The sequence below is a fragment of the Myotis daubentonii genome, chromosome X (assembly GCF_963259705.1).
Source record: "Myotis daubentonii chromosome X, mMyoDau2.1, whole genome shotgun sequence".
Classification (NCBI taxonomy): domain Eukaryota; kingdom Metazoa; phylum Chordata; class Mammalia; order Chiroptera; family Vespertilionidae; genus Myotis; species Myotis daubentonii.
Genome location: NC_081861.1, coordinates 59364437 through 59383345, shown reverse-complemented (window position 1 = coordinate 59383345; position 18909 = coordinate 59364437). Strand labels below are relative to the sequence as shown.

Sequence of the window (18909 nt, the reverse complement as noted above, 5' to 3'; positions counted from 1 at the left end):
TTGTCTATATTCACTTTTGTTTTCCCCAACACTAATGACCTTCCTTTTATTTAAGGGTAATCCCTCCACCTCATTCTGGATCCTTTTCCATCTGGCATAAGGACTCTGCCCTGTGAGGTTTTTGCTCTATCAATTATCCCTTCCTTACCATCAGCTTTTAAAGACATCTACTAGTAAGTCCCTTCTAAACTTAAAAAAAGGGGGGAAAAAAACTTCCCCCGATCTCAACCCTTCCCCTACTACCACCCTCTCTCTGCTCTTCAGAGCCAAATTTCTCTAAGGAATGATCCATGTTCACTGCCTCTACTCCTTCATATCCCAATCATTTCTCAACCTACCAAAGTCTAGAATTCCATCCCCCCTACTCCCCTGAAATTACTCTAAGGTCACCAAGAACCTTCTAAATCCAATGGACAATAATCAGTCTTTATCTTCCTAGACCTCTCTGAATCTTTAGCACCACTGACCAGTTTTTGATGGAGCCATTCCATCTTGAAAAACTTATCCTACTGATATTCAAGTAGATTCACAAATATATATCATAAGAATGCTCAATGTTTGAACCAGAAAAAAAAAACCACAATAATTTAAACATCTACCAATAGGGAACTGATTAAAAAAGTATGGTACATACATATAATGGAATACTATGTCACTGTTAAAAAGACAGATGTAGTTCTATATATACTGACATTGAAAACTTGTCATAAATATTAAGGAAACAATACACTGTAAAACATATATTATTATTCCATTTGTATTTTTTTAACATTTATGTGCATACTGGCAGGAAGGAAGGAAGGAAGGAAGGAAGGAAGGAAGGAAGGAAGGAAGGAAGGAAGGAAAGAAATGTTTATATAGTCATATATAAATGGAAAGAAATACACATTTAATATTGTTACCTCTAGGGAGTGGAATGTGGAGAGGAGAACAGAAGATTTATGTTATCTTTTTGGGGTCAAGTAATAAAAATATAGTCATTCCATAAGCACACCAACATTTCCAAAATAATTAAGAAAGAAGTTCAAAGGAGCTAGAAAGGGAATGGCCTAAGAGACTGGGTGAAATCTATTTTAGTGTTTCCAAAGCTAAGGGAGGAGAAAGAGAAGGGTGATTAATGATTTCAAACATGGAAAGAGAGATACACTAAAAACAAGGAGAGATATGTATCCAATACACAAAGAGAATGAACAGATAATTCTTGAAGGAGGAAGATCAAATGACCAATAGATATAAAAAAGTAAAAGTTTAACTCTTAATAGTAATAACATTTTTTTATTTACCTATCAATTCAGCAAATTTTTAAAAAGACAATATTCAATTTTAAAGAAGGAAGATGTAGGAGGTACTCTAATACTTTGTTTGCAAGTATAAATTGGTGACATTGATCCCAAGTGTCCATCAGTAGAGGAATGGATAAAAAAGCTGTGGTATATTTACACAATGGAATACTACACAGCTGTAAAAAAAAAAAAAAAGGAACTCATACCATTTGCAACAGCATGGATAGACCTGGAGATTATTATTCTAAGTGAAATAAGTCAGCCAGAGAAAGACAAATACCATATAATCTCACTTATATGTGGAATCTAATGAACAAAATAAACTGACAAACTAAATAGGTCCAGAGACATGGAAGCATGGAAAAGACTAACAGATCTCAGAGGGAAGGGTGGTGGTGGGAAGAGGTTAACCAAAGAAAGTATATGCATATATGCATAGCACATGGACACAGACAACAATGTGGTGACAGACTGCGTAGAGGTGGGCAATGTTCAGTGTAGGAGGGGGGACTATGTAGAGATGGGCAAAGGGGGGTGAGGGGGCAGGGGACATCTGTAATAGTGTCAATAATAAATTAATAAATAAAATGTAAATTGGTAAAACCTGTTAGAGTAAGTAATGTAACAATTGATTTCTAAAAAAAACTGAACTTCAGAGAACTATCACAATTGTGATTAAATTATTGATTATGTGATACATTGTTTAACACATATTTCCCCTGCTAAAATATGTTCCATTTAAAACAGTGGTTCTCAACCTTCCTAATGCCGTGACCCTTTAATACAGTTCCTCATGTTGTGGTGACCCCCAACCATAAAATTATTTTCGTTGCTACTTCATAACTATAATTTTGCTACTATTATGAATTGTAATGTAAATATCAGATATGCAAAAAAATATCTGATATGCAGGATGTATTTTCATTGTTATAAATTGAACATAATTAAAGCATAGTGATTAATCACAAAAACAATATGTAATTATATATGTGTTTTCCAATGGTCTTAGGCAACCCCTGTGAAAGGGTCGTTCAACCCCCAAAGGGGTCGCGACCCACAGGTTGAGAACCTCTGATTTAAAAGCTCAACCAAAGGACTTATATGCAAACATATAGGCCTAACCAATGGACACAGACAACAGGGGGATGAGGGCATGAGTGGGGGGGATGGGGGGATAATGTGGGGATAAGGACACATATGTAATAACAATAATTTTTTAAAAAAAAAAAGCCATCATCTATCTTCTTCTCCACTACATCTTAAGCACCTAGCCTAGAAACTGGCATATTGTAGGCCCTCAGTAAATCAACTCATGTTTTCTTAAAAGTTGCAAGCAGTAGTTTAAAGACATTGATACTAAAGCTATTCTGATACCTGAATTGATAGAACTACAAACAAGAAACAGTGTAGATGCCATGGAAATTTCCCAGGTCTTAAGAATTACTTAAGTTCAAGGTAGATTTAGATAGTCACAGATATGAAAGCCACAGTGGTCCATCATTTCAACTATTCTGCCAGCAGTGTACAATCTCATGCCTTCTTAAATTTCTGTCACAGCCACCCAGAAAAATCCCCCAAACTAGACTGTCTAGACTCTGTTTCTACACTTAGGCTGGTGAGTGCTGGAGAGAATGGATATAGGGTTCTGTGACTTGGGGCAGAAACACATTCAAGTTATCCAAAACTTTCTTGGGTTGCTATGATGTGGCAATCTGGATGATATGCCTCTAATGGGCTCCTCTTTCCATCCCTCTCAAATGCCTTTCCAACTCTTCACCACTCTCATCAGATGGGACCTCTCTCAAAATCCTGTCCTTCTACAGCTCCTTCCTTCTCCACAGCCTCACCAATACCACCCTCTTTCCCTCCTGTCTCAATGGAAGAGCCACCTCTCTTCCTCTAAGGCCAGTCTTTTCACCTCTTTCAATCCGGAGCCCCCATCCTCTTGCTTTCTCAACAACCTCACATCATCAAGGTTTGTGCCATCTACACATAAGTGGGCTCACCCCTCTTCTATATTTAAAACAAAACAAAATTAACAACATCTTCTTGACTGTCTATAAGAAACACTCTCTCCTTCCCATAATAGCCAAGCCCCTTCAAAGTGTATACCATATTCCTTACCAGTCCTCAGTTCTCACTCCCCAACTCTCTACAATCTGCCTTTCTCTCCTCCTGCTGCACTGATGTCGTCATTGACCTCCTAATTGCCAAATCTAATGAACATGTTTTTAAATGTTTTATAGTGTGTTTTATCTGATTACAAGAGTGACACACATCATGAACAAAGTATGACATATGACAGACTAGAGAGAAAAAAAAGCTTGTACTATATAACAGGCAATGGGTAAATATCCCTAATAAACACAGAGATCTTGCAAATAAATTAAACATATAAGCCAAAAGAAAAATGTGCAAAGGATATTAAGAAGCAAGTCTCAGGAAAAATACAAATAGTTAACATACATTAAAATATAACCATAGTGATCAGAAAAATGCAAAATAAATCAGTTATATACTATTTTTCACCTATCAGATGGGCAAAAATTAAAAAGTCCATCCTTAGCAAGGACATAAGAAAAGCCACTTTCCATGGTGACAATATAAGCCTTCTTAGATGTCACTTCAGCAGTGCCCACTCACATTTTTAAAAATATATATCCTTTGACATAACAATTCTCCTAATAGAAAGTTATCCTACATAAATATTTGTATGTGTGTGCATCTTATATCTATATCCCTCCTTGAGCATTGTGCAAAGATATTTATTTCAGCATTGTGATGCTTCAGACTAGAGTGACAGGCAAATTAGATGGATACATATGACAGAATATATGACACACTTAGAAGTTCAGTCAACAGGACTTGCTGATGAATTGGATGTTGGGAGGTTGAGAGAAAGACAGGAATGAAAGGTAACCCCAGATTCTTAGTTTGAGCAACTGAATGGATGCTGGTGCCATTTTACTGAGATAGGGGAAGTTGAGGGAAGGGGCTGGGGATGTAAGAGGAATCAGGAGTACTGTTTTGGCCATGTTACATTTGAGACGTCGAAAAGGCCATTGGATACATGAGGCTGTAGCTTCGAAAAAAGGCTTAGGTGAGAGACATAAATTTCTGAGTGATGAGTGTATATATACATGGTATTTAAAGCCATAGGGCTGGATGAATGCTTCTAGGAAGATTTTGGATGGTGAAAAGTCCATGAACTGAGTCCTGTGCCAATCCAATGTTCAAATGTTGGGGAGCTAAATTTAGTAGAATGGGGGGGGGCAAGCAGAAGTTTTCTGTACAAATTTGAGTATCAAATAAGTTAACATACATCAAATGGTGAAGAATCACATATTTACCACCATATCAAGGGCCAAATTCCTTGCAAGCTTGTCTTTTAAGGGATTCTAGCCCCTTTTTTCTGAATATTTCAAAGCACATTTAAACAGAATAGTACTTTTATTCTTTTATGTTTCCTATGGTTTCCTCACAGTATAATTCTAACATAAAATTAGTCAAGTACTGCCCTGGCCAGTGTGACTCAGTTAGTTGGAGCATCGTCCTGTACACCAGAAGGTCACGGGTGTGATTTCCCGATCAGGGCACATACCTAGGTTGCAGGTTACATCCCTGGTCAGGGCATATATGGGACACAACCAACTGATCTCTTGATATCTCTCTCTCTCTCTCTCTCTCTCTCTCTCTCTCTCTCTCTCTCTCTCTCTCTCTCTGTGTGTGTGTGTGTGTGTGTGTGTGTGTGTGTGTCTTTCCTCCTTCCCTCTCTAAAAATCAATTTTAAAAAACTAGTCAAGTACTATACAATGCTCAGCAATGGCTTTTCCATACATTCATAATCCAGTAACTACCTCAGGCCTAAAAGGCTAAAGGTGACTGACTTGAGACCAGATGCCTAATTTGTGGCATCTTTTATTATTTTCAGCTGTTCACTTCCCTATTGCACAGTAACTTTCTCCAGCTTCTACTGAGCTCACCAAATGCCTACAATGCCTCAAGACATCTGACAATCCACACCCCATCCTCTCAGTGCAGCCTCCCTCCCTATCCACCTGAAGCACAGTATCTTTACATTTCCACTTTAAACTTCTGAAGTTTCCATTCAGAGACTCATGCCTTAAAAAAGAGAGAGGAAGTACTTCCAACTAGGTCAAAGTTGTTATCAGGAATGCAATCTCAAAGCAAAACTCAGAAGGAAAACAGTGAGAACTGGCCCAGGGCAACCTTACAGCTGTAGGGTGACAGCCAGGGTTCCCTCGATTTCAGTTCCCGGAGGCCACAAAAAAAAGTGCTGATTCCTAGAACAGTAATGTCATGCATTAATTCATTTAACAATATTAGTAAGCACCTATGTGCCAGGCCCCCTTATGGATGCTGTGGTTCACTGGTGAATAAAACAAACAGAAAACCCTAACCACATGGAACTTACATTATGGAGAGGGGAGAGGAACAGACAATAAGAAAAATGGATGAAATACACACTATGATATATTATAGTAATAAGGTAAGGAAGGGGCACATGGGATGTTCAGGGAAGGGTTGCAAGTTTAAACATAATTAGGGAAGGTTCCACGGAGATGACATTTAAGTACAAACTCCTAGCTGTCGGATTTTAAGTGCCTCTTTTGTACTTCAACCCCACCATCACTAAACCTCAGGCTCTTGAAGGCTTGGTATCCCCAGTTCCTAGCACAGATATTTGTTAATTTCTTGTGCCTAAAACAAAGGGAGCTCTATGATCCAGATCTTGCCCTTAAAGAGGTTACAATGTTCCAGGTGAAAAAAACAATTAAGACAGGGATTAAGGGCTTTCCTGAGGTGTAAACAAAATGAGCGACTTTAGAGCTAAATCTTGAAAGATGAATAGGATTTAATGGCAGGGGAGTGGTATGGGTAGCAAGTTAGCTTTTCAGGGGGGAAAAAAGGAGAAGTTTGAACAAAGGCCCAAAGGTGAGATCAAGGAGTACATTTTCTACTGGACTGTCCCTGCCTAAAGTACCCCTCCCATCCCACCATAAAACAAGCAAACACTCCCCCTCAGGCTCTCTGGACTGGCTGTTGGGGAATCCTTTTCACATACCACATCCTCATTTCTCCCCTAGCCAGCAAAAAAAGGAAGAAGTTGAGTCAAGAACACATATCCCTAGAATCCAGAGTTACCCATTCCTAACTTCAGGACAATTACTATTGAGCTAAGAGCCCCAGATGTTTCGTTCAGCTAGGTACATTCAGGGCTGTGTGCTTATGGTGGCAATGTGGTGGCTGGACCCCTATTGGAAGTGAAATGGTGAAGTGAGTAAGACACCAGTGAGGTAAATGGTCCAAAGTCTCCACAGTGCATCCAGGGTGGAATCAAGGACCAAAACTTATGTATGCTTCAGCTTGGGAAATTTTTAATCACTTGTCCTCACTTGTGAGCTATTTAGTGTTTCTAACATCTAATACAGCAGAGGTGGTATGACAGGGGATAGGAACACAGCAGTTCAGTCAGATGACCCAGCTCTGCCCCTCATCTATTGGGTGACTTGGGGCAAGGCACTTAACCTTTGAGTCTCCTTTTCATCACAACACAGTTATAATTGTAGTGCCTACTGCATAGAGTTATGAGGATTATATGAGATAATTATGTCAAGAATTTATCAAAGTGCCTGGCTCGGTGGTTCTAACAACCATTATTAGTAGCAGCCTTTAAGGGGAAAAGCTCAGAGAGTATCATCCAGAATGCTACATATGCTCACAGACCAATTATCCCTCAACATACTCTGACCTAGAGCTATTACCTGGAAGCTGTGTTACCAGAAATGTCCACCCCCTGCCAGGAAAAGTCTCAAACACCAAATTGGTGGTCTTTTCCTGCTAGGAATTCCAGCAGATGCTAAAAAAAAAAAAAAAAAGTCAACTACAACAAAATACTTCCTCAGGGCCCCAATTCTTTGCATCAGACATTGTTCTCTCCACAAACCAGCAGGTAAACACATTAGGTCAATAATACCACAATATTAATGGACTTATTGAAGGGTGGAGGTGGGAACCTGAAAAAGCAGAAAAGAAGCCAATTAAAACTAGGAGGTCTAGGATGTACTGAAGACTAATTTCTGCCACAAATGTTCAAGGTCTAGGGCCAACCCTGGTAAAGGCTGTATTCTAGAATGCTAGGTCCTCTGGTTCTGAAGAAGCAGGGTACTGGGGGAAGAAGAGGTTAGTTAATCAGAAACAGATCATTTGTTCAATCACTTGTTCTAATCAAATGATTTCCCCACCAAAAAATCAACCATTTCACTCTACATTAAGGTCTGAAGGCGTTCATCTACCCCTTTACAAACCATCACAGAAGACAGAAGTGTTCTGTGCCTTTTCTGGGAGTTCTGGGGACCCTCCTCCAGGAGCAAATCCTTGAAGCCTGCTTGAAGGGTGGTGAGAAAAAGCAGTTCAGCTCCAGAGCACACAGCTGCGTCCGGGCCCCAAGCACTGAGGAAGCCCACTAAGGCAGGACTGGGGCCAGCAGCCTTTACCTGAGGCCGGCCGCAGACGCTACCAGACGTCGGCCCGGCCCAGCCCGGCCCGTCCGCCCGTCCGGAAGAAGCGCGGGGCTGAGACCACGCGGAAAGGCTGGGTGCTGCCAGAGGACCCAGCGAAAGGTGACTCGACGCCTCTGAGGGCGCAGCTCCCGCTAGGAACTCGGCCCCACCCCCGCCCCAGGGACGTGCCCCAGCTCCCGCAGGCGGGAAAAGCCAGCCACTCCGCGCGAGGCGAGACAGGGTACACAGAGGGGCACAGCCCGCCTTGGCGACGTCCGGGAAAGGAAGGGGCCCCGGAGAAAGCCAACTGGCGGGGAGGGATCACCCCAAGCAGACAGGAGTGAAGGCTTGGGGCGTGAGGTCCAGAGAGGCAGGCAGGGGAAGGGACAGGAAAGACTGGGAAGGGCGCAGGTCCCTCAGATGGGGGTGGGGGCGCAGCGAAAAGAGGTTGGGGGCCCGGGAGGAGTGGGGGCCCGGCGAAGTGGCGGCCTCTGGCCGCGGACCTACCTGTCACCTGCAACAGGTGCCACGAGAGGGCGAGACGTCCCAGTGTCCGTTTCAGAACAGGGTCTACAGCTCCGGGAAGACTGCAATCTCGCTCAGGCGGCCGGCCCTTCTCACCCTCCTGGGAGGCGGAAAAAGCTGCAACTTTCCCTGGAGCGGGGAGGAGCTGGACTCTTAAAGGGGCCGCACAGGGCTCCGGGCTCCTTAGTGGGGGATCGCGCCACTCCAAGGAGAGCTCTTGGAGCCAAAGCCTTAAAGCACTGGACGGATGTCCTCCCGGGTTAGGAAAGGGCGCTTGAGGACTAAAGATAAGGGTCTAAGACTAGACCTGACCCCGCTCTCACTTCCATCTGTGATCACTCTCTCAGATGATAAATTACCTGCCTCTGCCACTCAACTAAGCCAAAAGTTATCAAACTTTTGTCGTGTTCTTTTAGGAAGATGAAGACTCTAAAGTAGACCATATAATGTGGGGAAATAAAATATGATACCATTCTGATCATTTGACTTTCCGTCTTTTATGGCAAAGAAAAATGTCTGTCTAAAATAGAAACATTTTGAGCAAAGGACATAAGACTAAATTCACACAGGGACACAACTGGTACATTCAACTCAGCATAATAAAAGAAGAGCGAATTGGAATAATAATGAGATTGGCAAAGGTTTGAAAATCTTCCTCCTGTCAGAGTCTGGGCACACCACGGGACCCAGAATATTATATAGCCAGTAAAACTGGCACAGTAGTCCCTCCTTGTCCATGAGAGATATATTCTAATGCACCCAGGGGATGCCAGAAACCACAAATAGTACTGAACCCTATATATACTATGATTTTTTTTCCTATACATACCTTTTCATTTAAAGGAAGCACTTTATGGCTTCTCTTTGGTATATTTAAATTGCCAGCATCACTACTCTTGCATTTTGTGGCCATTATTAAGTACAATAAGGGTTACTTGAACACAAGCACTGCAGTACTGTGACAGTTGATCTGATAATCTAGACAGCCAGACATTAATAATGGCCAGATAGTATTTACAGTATGGATACACTAAACAAAGGGATGATTCACATCCTGGATGGATTGGAGCAGGAAAGCATGAGATTTCATCACACTACTCAGAATGGCACACAATTTAAAACTTATGAATTGTTTATTATTGGAATTTTCCATTTAATATTTTCCAACTGCAGTTGACCTCAGGTAACTGAAATCATAGAACGCAAATTGGCAGATAATGGGGAATACTGTGTTCACACATAGTTCAAGAAAATGCTTGTGCCTAATATTAATTGAAAGTAGGATACAACATTTAATACAAAATATAATCACAATTAATGGAAATGGGGAGATATTCATGAAAAAAAGGCTAGAAAGAATTATGCAAAATATTAATAGTGGCCATCTTAGGTGCTGGAACTAAATGAATTTTTCCTTTTCCTCCTACTTTTCTGTATTTGTCAACTTTCTTATAATGAACATGTATAGCTTTGATAATATAAAACATGTTTTTTGAAACTCTTTAATAGAGAAAGAAAAAAATCATTTTATTTCTAGAAGACAAAACAGTAAAATTCAGCTCCCAGGGTCTACCAAGTATTTTCTTACATACTTGAATTCTTCAATACCCTGCCTACAGCCTGAAGTGCAAAGAAGCCATTTCAAAAAGAAAAACCTTTTGTTTTGTCTAGCTTTCCCAACTCCATCCTCAAGGCTTCTCTGCTCAACACTAGGCATTGCATGTTTCCGCCTATTTTTTTTCTTCAAAAAAATTTTTTTAAATTATTTATTGTTGAAAGTATTACCAATGTCTCCTTTTTCCACCATTGACCTCTCCCTGGCCACTCCCACCCCCCAGCATATGCCCTCACCCCCCTACTATCTGTGTCCATGGATTATGCTTATATGCATGCATACAAGTCCTTTGGTTGATCTCTTATCCCCTCCCTCTCACTTCCCTGCCTTCCCTCTGAGGTTTGATGGTCTATTCAATGCTTCTATGTCTCTGTATCTATTCTTGTTCATCAGTTTATGTTGCTCATTATATTCCATAAATGAGTGAGATCATGTGGTATTTATCTTTCTCCAACTGGCTTATTTTACTTAGCATAATGCTCTCCAGATCCATCCATGATGTTGCAAATGGTAAGAGTTCTTTCTTTTTTACAGCAGAATAGTATTCCATTGTGTAGATGTACCACCATTTTTTAATCCACTTATCTGTTGATGGGCACTTAGGCTGTTTCCAAATCTTAGCTATGGTAAATTGTGCTGCTATGAACATAGGGGTGCATATATCCTTTCTGATTGGTGTTTCTGATTTCTTGAGATATATTCCTAGAAGTGGGATCACTGGGTCAAATGGGAGTTCCATTTTTAATATTTTGGTGAAACTCCATACTGTTTTCCACAGTGGCTGCACCAGTCTGAATTCCCACCAGCAGTGTACTAGGGTTCCTGTTTCTCCACAGCCTTGCCAGCACTTGTCCTTTGTTGATTTCTTGATGATAGCCATTCAGACAGGTGTGAGATGATACCTCATTGTTGTTTTGATTTGCATCTCTCAGATGATTAGTGACTTTGAGCATTTTTTCAAATGTCTCTTGGCCTTCGATATGTCCACTTTTGAAAAGTGTCTATTTAGGTTCTTTGCCCATTTTTTGGATTGGGTTGTTTATCTTCCTTTTGTTAAGTTGTATGAGTTCCCTATAAATGTTGGAGATTAAACTCTTAGCAGATATAACATTGGCAAATAGGTTCTCCCATGGAGTGGACTCTCTTGTTGTTTTGTTGATGGTTTCTTTTGCTGCACAGAAGCTTTTTATTTTGATGTAGTCCCATTTGCTTTTTTTCTCCTTAGTTTCCATTGCCCTAGGAGCTATATTGGTAAAGATATTACTATTACATATCTCTGATATTTTGCTGCCTGTGGATTCTTCTAAGATTTTTATGGTTTCCCATCTTACGTTTAAGTCCTTTATCCATTTTGAGTTTATTTTTGTGTATGGTGTGAGTTGGTGGTCTAGTTTCATTTTTTTGCATGTATTTGACCAATTTTCCCAGCACCATTTATTGACAAGACTGTCTTGACTCTATTGTCTGCTTTTGCCTCCTTTGTCAAATATTAATTGAGCATAATGGCTTGGGTCGATTTCTGGGTTCTCTATTCTCTGCCATTGGTCTATATGTCTGTTCTTGTGCCAGTACCAGGAAGTTTTGAGAACGATGGCTTTGTTATATAGTTTGATATCTGGTATTGTGATCTCTCCAACTTTGTTCTTTTTTCTCAGGAATGCTGCAGCTATTCGGGTTGTTTTTTCATTATTTCACTAGAGGCCTGATGCACAAATTTGTGCACAGGTGGGGTCTGGCTGGCCCACCCCGATTGGAGCCAATTGGGCTGGGCTGGCCAGGAAGAGGGGCCACAAGTGGTTGGCCAGCCAGCCCCACCCCTGATCAGGGTGGGGTGGGCCGATCAGGGGCGGGGCCTATGGGGGGGAGGGGCTGCGGTTCATTGGCCACCGGCCCTGCCCCCTGGTCGAACTCCCAGTCGAACTCCTGCTTGAGGGGACAATTTGCATATTAGCCTTTTATTATATAGTATATAAATTTTTGAAGAGTTTGTTCCAAGTTTGTGAAACATGCTGTTGGTATTTTAATGGAGTTGCGTTGAATGTATAGATTGCTTTGGGTAGTATGGACATTTTAATGATGTTGATTCAACCAATCCATAAACATGGGATATTCTTCCACTTGTTTATATCTTCTTCTATCTCTTTTTTAATGTCCTGTAGTTTTCTGAGTACAGGTCATTTACCTCCTTACTTAAGTTTATTCCTAGGTATCTTAATTTTTTTGTTGCGATGGTAAATGGATTTTTTTTTTTAGTTGCCCTTTCTGTAAGTTCATTATTGGTGTATAAAAACACCCTAGATTTCTGGGTGTTAATTTTGTATCCTGCTACATTGCTGAATTCATTTGTTAAATCTAGTAGTTTTTTTTTATGGAGTCTTTAGGGTTTTCTATGTACAATATCATGTCATCTGTGAATAATGACAGTTTTACTTCTTTTCCAATTTGGATGCCTTTTATTTCTTCTTCTTGTCTGATTGCTATGGCTAGCATTTCCAGTACTATGTTGAACAGGAGTGGTGGAAGTGGGCATCCCTGTCTTGTTCTTGTTCTTAGGGGAAAACGGATTTAGTATTTGCTCATTGAGGATGATGTTGGCTATAGGTTTGTCATATAGGGCTTTTATTATGTTGAGGTATGATCCCTTTATTCCCACTTTGCTGAACGTTTTTATCAAAAAAGGGTATTTGAATTTGTCAAATGCTTTTCTGCTTCAATTGATATGATCACATGGTTTTTGTCTTTCAATTTTTATGTAATGCATTACGTTTATTGATTTGTGGATATTGCACCAGCCTTTGATCCCCAGAATAAATCCCACTTGGTCATGGTGTATGATCTTTCTAATGTAATGCTGGATGCGATTTGCTAATATTTTTTGTGGATTTTAGTATCTATGTTCATCAGGAATACTGGCCTATAATTCTCTTTCTTTGTAGTTTCTTTATCTGGTTTTGGGATTAGGGTAATGCTGGATTCATAGAAAGAGCTTGGAAGTGTTCCTTCCTTTTGATTTTTTTGAAATAGTCTGAGGAGGACCAGTGTTAGTTCTTCTTTGAATGTTTGGTAAAACTCTCCTGTGAAGCCGTCTGGACTAGGGCTTTTGTTTGCTGGAAGTGTTTTGTTTACTGCTTCAATTTTGCCAGTAGTTATCAGCCTATTCAGGTTTTTTATTCTTCCTGATTGTGTTTTAGAAGGTTGTATTTTTCTATGAATATCTCCATTTTTGTCTAGATTGTCCAGTTTGTTGGAATAGAGTTGTTCATAGTATTTTTTTTTACAATCCTTTGTATTTCTGTGGGGTTGGTTGTTACTTTACCTCTTTCATTTCTGATTTTGTTTGAGTTCTCTCTCTTTGTTTTTTGGTGAGCCTGGCTAGAGGTTCATCAATCTTGTTTATCCTTTCAAAGAACCAGCTCTTGGTTCTATTGATCTTTTGTATGGTTTGCTGGTCTCTATGTCATTTATTTCTGCTCTGATCTTTATTATTTCCTTCCTCCTACTTTGGGCTTTTCTTGTTGCTCTCTTTCTAGTTCTTTAAGTTGTAGGGTTAGATAACTTATTACCAGTTTTTCTTGTTTTTTGAGGTAGGCCTGTAGTGCTATGAACTTCCCTCTCAGGACTTGCTTTCATTGTGTCCCATAGATCTTGGATTGTTGTGTTTTCATTTTCATTTGTTTCCAGAATGTTTTTTTTTAAATTTCTTCTTTGATCTCTTTTTTAACCCATTCATTGTTTAATAACATGCTATTTAGCCTTCATGTGTTTGATTGTTTTTTATTGTTTTTATTATAGTTGATTTCTAATTTCATATCATTGTGATCTGAGAAGATGCTTGATATAATTTCAGTCTTATTGAATTTGTACAGACTTAGCCTGTGCCCTAATATGTGGTCTATCTTTGAAAATGTTCCATGTGTACTTGAGAATAATGTATATTCTGTAGCTTTGGGGTGAAACATTCTGAAGATGTCAATTAATTCCATCTGTTCTAATAAGTCGTTTAGAATTGCTATTTCTTTGATGATTTTTTGTCTTGTTTTCACCTTCTTAACCTGGTCTGCAGGAATTCAGACCAAGCACTTCTCTGCTCCTTCTTTGTAGGCGGTGCTTGGCAGGAGTTGGAAATACCTTAGCCAGAAGAGATTTCAGAAAACATTCAGTTCAATCTTCTATTTCCACAGCTATTATTTCAACTTTTTACTTCTTTATACCTGTGCAATTTCTCATTCTCCAAGATCCACCTCCTTAAAGAGGATGTGTACCTGATTCATTTATTCTAAGACAGTATCACTAAACCAGCTGCAAATACAGAGACAAACATAAACAATGAACCAAAACAAAATTATTCAATGGCCTGTTTCCACAGATTCTGGCTATGCTTTGCAAACTGCCGTCCATTTCTGTTTGATGCTCTATGTTTGCCACAAGGATTCTGTGCTCAAATTCTTATGCCACATATTGTTAAGGCTTCAATGCAAGCAAACCCAGATATCATCCTGTGCAATAATGTAAACAGGAACTTATGGATTAGTATACTATCTATAGTATGTAAACTCCTGTCCCATAGTAAATGATTAGATTCAATGAATGTTTCAGTTTTACCACTTTGAAGGAGTTCTGGCTAGTACAAAGTGTTAAGATGGAGTTTTTCCTCAGCCCCAGGTGACAAGATGCCTCAATATTGAGCAATTGCTCTTTTTTGAAAAGTATTATATATTTCAAAAATATATACATGTATAATGGATAATATAACAACATATTCCCACTACCCAGCTTAAGAAATAAGGCATTACCACTGCAATCCAAGCTTTCTGTATACACCTCCATCCCAAGGTTTTCACTCTCCCAGATTTGATCTTGATCATTTCCATGTGTGTCTTTATATATTTACTACATATGCATCTATTCCTAAACAATATGTACTACTTTACATAAATAATATAACTGTTTGTACTTTCTGCAATTTACTTTCCTCACTCAACATTATGTTTATGAGTTTTATCCCTGTTGATAGATGTAGCTCTAATTCATTTTCACTGCTATAAAGCATTCCAAGCATAATAATATTGTAATCTTATGTGTTCTCTTATTGATCAAGTACTTTTCAATTGCCAAATCTTACTTCTGGATGCTGGGACACTTTCTCTCCCTTTCTTGTTGAGTAATAGTTTACTTTTGAAAAAAAAATGAACAAAAAATAGAAGGCTTCTTGACCAAGCATACTTAGTGTACTAGTGGTCTAGTGAGTTCAGGGGGTAAAAAGTAGATTTAGTCTCTTATTCAGTCAAGATCAGGGTTTATCCACCTCCACACTATTAACATGTTGGGGGCTATCCTGTGCATTGTAGGATGGTTAGCAGAATCTATGACATCTACTCACTAGATGCCAATAGTGACAACCAAAAATGTCTTCAGCTATTGCCACATGTTCTCAGTTTAGAACCATTCATCAAGATGTACTGAGCATCCATTATATGCAAAGCACTTTAGTAGGTGCTATGGGAAGAAATCAGATGAATAGACACTGAAAATTTTTAAAAGTCCTTTCATTCAAAGATGTGTTGAGCATATACTATGTGGAAAGTATACTTTGATAGACACTGGGATTTTAGTGACTCTTTCCTCACAGTGTTCACTATTTATTACATGGGGTAGGTGGAGACAGACAAACCATAAACATACAATTATAATACAATGTGTAAAGTGAAGAACTGGGGAGATGTACAGAATATGTGGGAGTACCTAGCAAGGCCATTTACTTACACCAGCCTGGTGGGAAGTGGTCAGTGAAGGGTCCCTTGTAAAAGTAATTTTAAAATAGAAATAGGAATTAGCTGACCAAAAGGGCATTGCAGGCAGAAGAATAGTATAAGCAAGAACAAAAGGCTAGAACAAGGCCTATCCAAAGGAAGTATATAAGGAAGATGGTGGTGGTGGTGGAGCATAACATATAAGGAAAAAAATAATCACAGATGAGACTATAAAGATGGTGTATTAGTGGCATAAACAACAGAAATTTACTGTATCACAGTTCTGGAGGCTAGAAGTCTGAGATCAAAGTGTCTGCAGAGTTAGCTGTTTCTGAGGGGTATGAGGAAAATCATTAAAGTTTTTAGCTCTGCACTATAAACTTCCAAAGAACAAAACAATCCTGCAAACATGTTCTCTTCTAGATTCTAATTGTCTGTTGGCAATCTTTGTGATTTCTAGGATTATAGAAGCATCACCCTCTTCTCTACCTTCATCTCCACATGGCATTTGCCCTGTGTATGTGTCCCAATGTCCAAATTTCCCCTTTTTATAAAGATAGCAATCATATTGTATTAGGGCCCAGCCTAATGATCTCATCTTAGCTAATTACATCTGTAATTACCTTATTTTCAAATTAGGACACATCCTGAGGTACTTGGGTTTAGGACTTTAACATATGAATTTTAGAAAGGCACATAATTTCACCTATAACAGATGGGTAAGGATTAGAACTTCAGAGGCCTTGTGAGCCAGGTTAAAGAATATGTTTAGCAAGGTAATTAGTTACTGCCTTTCAAAGAGACCTTTACTCCATCATTTTTAGTGACATCATTCAAATCATTTTTCATTCTTTTTATGACTAAACTAGAGGGCCAGTGCATGAATTCGTGCACCAATGGGGTCCCTCAGCCTGGCCTGCGGGATTGGGCCGAAACTGGATCTCCGACATCCCCCAAGGGGTCCCGGATTGCGAGAGGGTGCAGGTCAGGCTGAGGGATCCCACCAGTGTATGATCGGGCCTGGAGAGACACGGGACATTAGCCAGATGGGGAGGGACCCCAGCAGCAAGCTAACCTATCAGTTGGAGCGTCTGCCCCCTGGTGGTCAGTGCACGTCATAGTGAGCAGTTGAGCGGCCTTAGCATATCATTAGCATATTACGCTTTGATTGGTTGAATGGCCGACTGGTTGACCGGGCATTCAGCATATTGGGCTTTTATTATATAGGATAATAGTCCACTATATGAATATGCCACATTTTGCTTATTCATTTGGGTTGTTTGCTCATTTTCACTATTGTGAATAATGCTGATATAAATATTCATGTGTCAGGTTTTGTTTTTTTTTACCTATGTTTTCAAATGTCTTGTGTGTGTACCTAGAAGTGGAATAGCTGGGTCATATAGTAACTCTATGTTTAACCTTTTGATGAATTGCCAGACTGCTTACCATAGTGGCTGCACCATTTTACATTTTCATCAGCAATGTATGAGGGTTCCAATTTATCTATATCTTTGGTAACATTTCTTTTGTTTTTGTTTTGTTTTTATTATATACATCCCAGTGGGTGTGAAATGGTATCTCATTGTAGTTTTGATTTGCATTTCCCTAACAACTAATGATGTTGACTGTCTTTTCACATATGTTTAGCCATTAGTATCTCCTTTAAAGAAATGCCTATTCAAATTTTTTGTACATTTTAAATTGTCCTTTTATTATTAAGCTATAACAGTTCTGTATATATTCTACTTATACTCTTGAAAAGCAAAGTGGGTGGGAGAAGGGGGAAGAAAATTCTTAGGTGGGGAACTGGCATGGACATGTCAATAGCAATCTTTGCTGTTTGATTCAGGATGAGAGCCTGGGGCAGGGAAAATGGACTGAATCATATTAAGAATGGGTCCTTTGTGGTTATGGCCAAAACTAAGTAAGTGCAGGACTGATTTGTTCTTTGGAGGTTAATAATGCATGGTTAAAACTTTTAAGACCTATTCAAAGATTCATTCTGAGTGGTAATTCATTCTAATAAAAGAATCTCTGGGGGGAAGAAAACCCTTACTTGCCAGGATATGAAAACAAAAAGATAGGGGCCCCTTATTACAAAGCACAATGACCATATTTTATTTTTTCTTTAACACTCTAGCAATGTTTGACACTGTTTCCCATTCCTTCCTTGTTAAAGTCTCCTCTCCTGTGATTTCTGAAATGTCAAAGCTTCCTGGCTATCTTTCTTAATCTTCTCAGACCCTACTTTCCCTGCCCATACCTAACTTCTAAAGCTCAAATGCCTCATTAATTTATTCAGAAGAAGTCTGAGGGCACTAACATTTACTAATGCCTATTATATGCACTGTTTTTAAAAGCTGGAAATGTAGCAGTCAATAAAAAAAAAAGACCTTGAATGCATAGAGCTTACATTCTAAGTCAATGAAAAATAAGTAATAGCACTACTGACATAATAGCAAACATATAACACTATTATTCTACATACTGTTTTAAGGTATTAATCTAAGATACACACACATTTAGTCTTCACAAAAATTCTATGATACTATTATCATAAAAATTCTAAATACGATTATTATCCCCATTTTACAAATAAAGAAACTGAAACACAGAGAGGCCAAATGGTTAAGTCAGGAATTGAAGCCCGAAGTTATGACTCCAAAGTTTAGGTTCTTCATTAGTTCTCTATGTTGCCTGTCAAAAATAAATAAATATAGCAACTAGTACTTGCTAAGAGGTAGCCAAACTAGTATTTCAATGAACATTCCTCACCATTCAACTCCAGTCTATATAAGAGAATTCTAGAGATCAGCTGGAGGAAGGGAAAGGATTTTTTATGAGAATTCATGAGAGTATAGAGTGCTATTGTTCCCATGATCAAACCAAGCAAAAAGTCCCCAATTAAACCTTACAAGAGGGGAGACTGGCTTCCTACTCCCAGGCTGGAGTCTTGCTGCACTACAGAAAAAAATGATAGGTTTCTTGCCTGTGTTGCCAGTGAAGCAGGAAGATATGGGAGAATCTCACATGTGTCTTTTGGTGTCTACAGAAGATAGACACTTTTGCTTGACTTTAACCTGAAGAAATCTAAGGCGGAAGGCTTGTTGAAGTTGTTCACAATGGCAGAGCAAAGGTCTAAACTTCTAAGGTACCAGATTTTCTATGGGCCAGGTAGTTTTCTCTGACTGTACCTGGCAACTCCAACA

General features: G+C 39.3%; 1 protein-coding gene across 6 annotated transcripts in view; it reads right to left on the bottom strand.

Annotated features, from left to right (window-relative positions):
• Positions 1-8468, bottom strand: part of SYTL4 (synaptotagmin like 4) — an 82812-nt gene extending 74344 nt beyond the window's left edge. For 3 of the 6 annotated variants that reach the window (XM_059680530.1, XM_059680531.1, XM_059680527.1), the window contains exon 1: positions 8315-8468. The gene's annotated coding sequence lies outside the window, so the exon portion shown is untranslated. Of the gene's footprint in view, positions 1-7069; positions 7091-7612; positions 7822-8314 lie in introns of those variants that run through there. The other 3 variants (XM_059680533.1, XM_059680528.1, XM_059680529.1) reach the window with 3 other exon arrangements.
• Positions 8469-18909: the final 10441 nt, after the last annotated feature.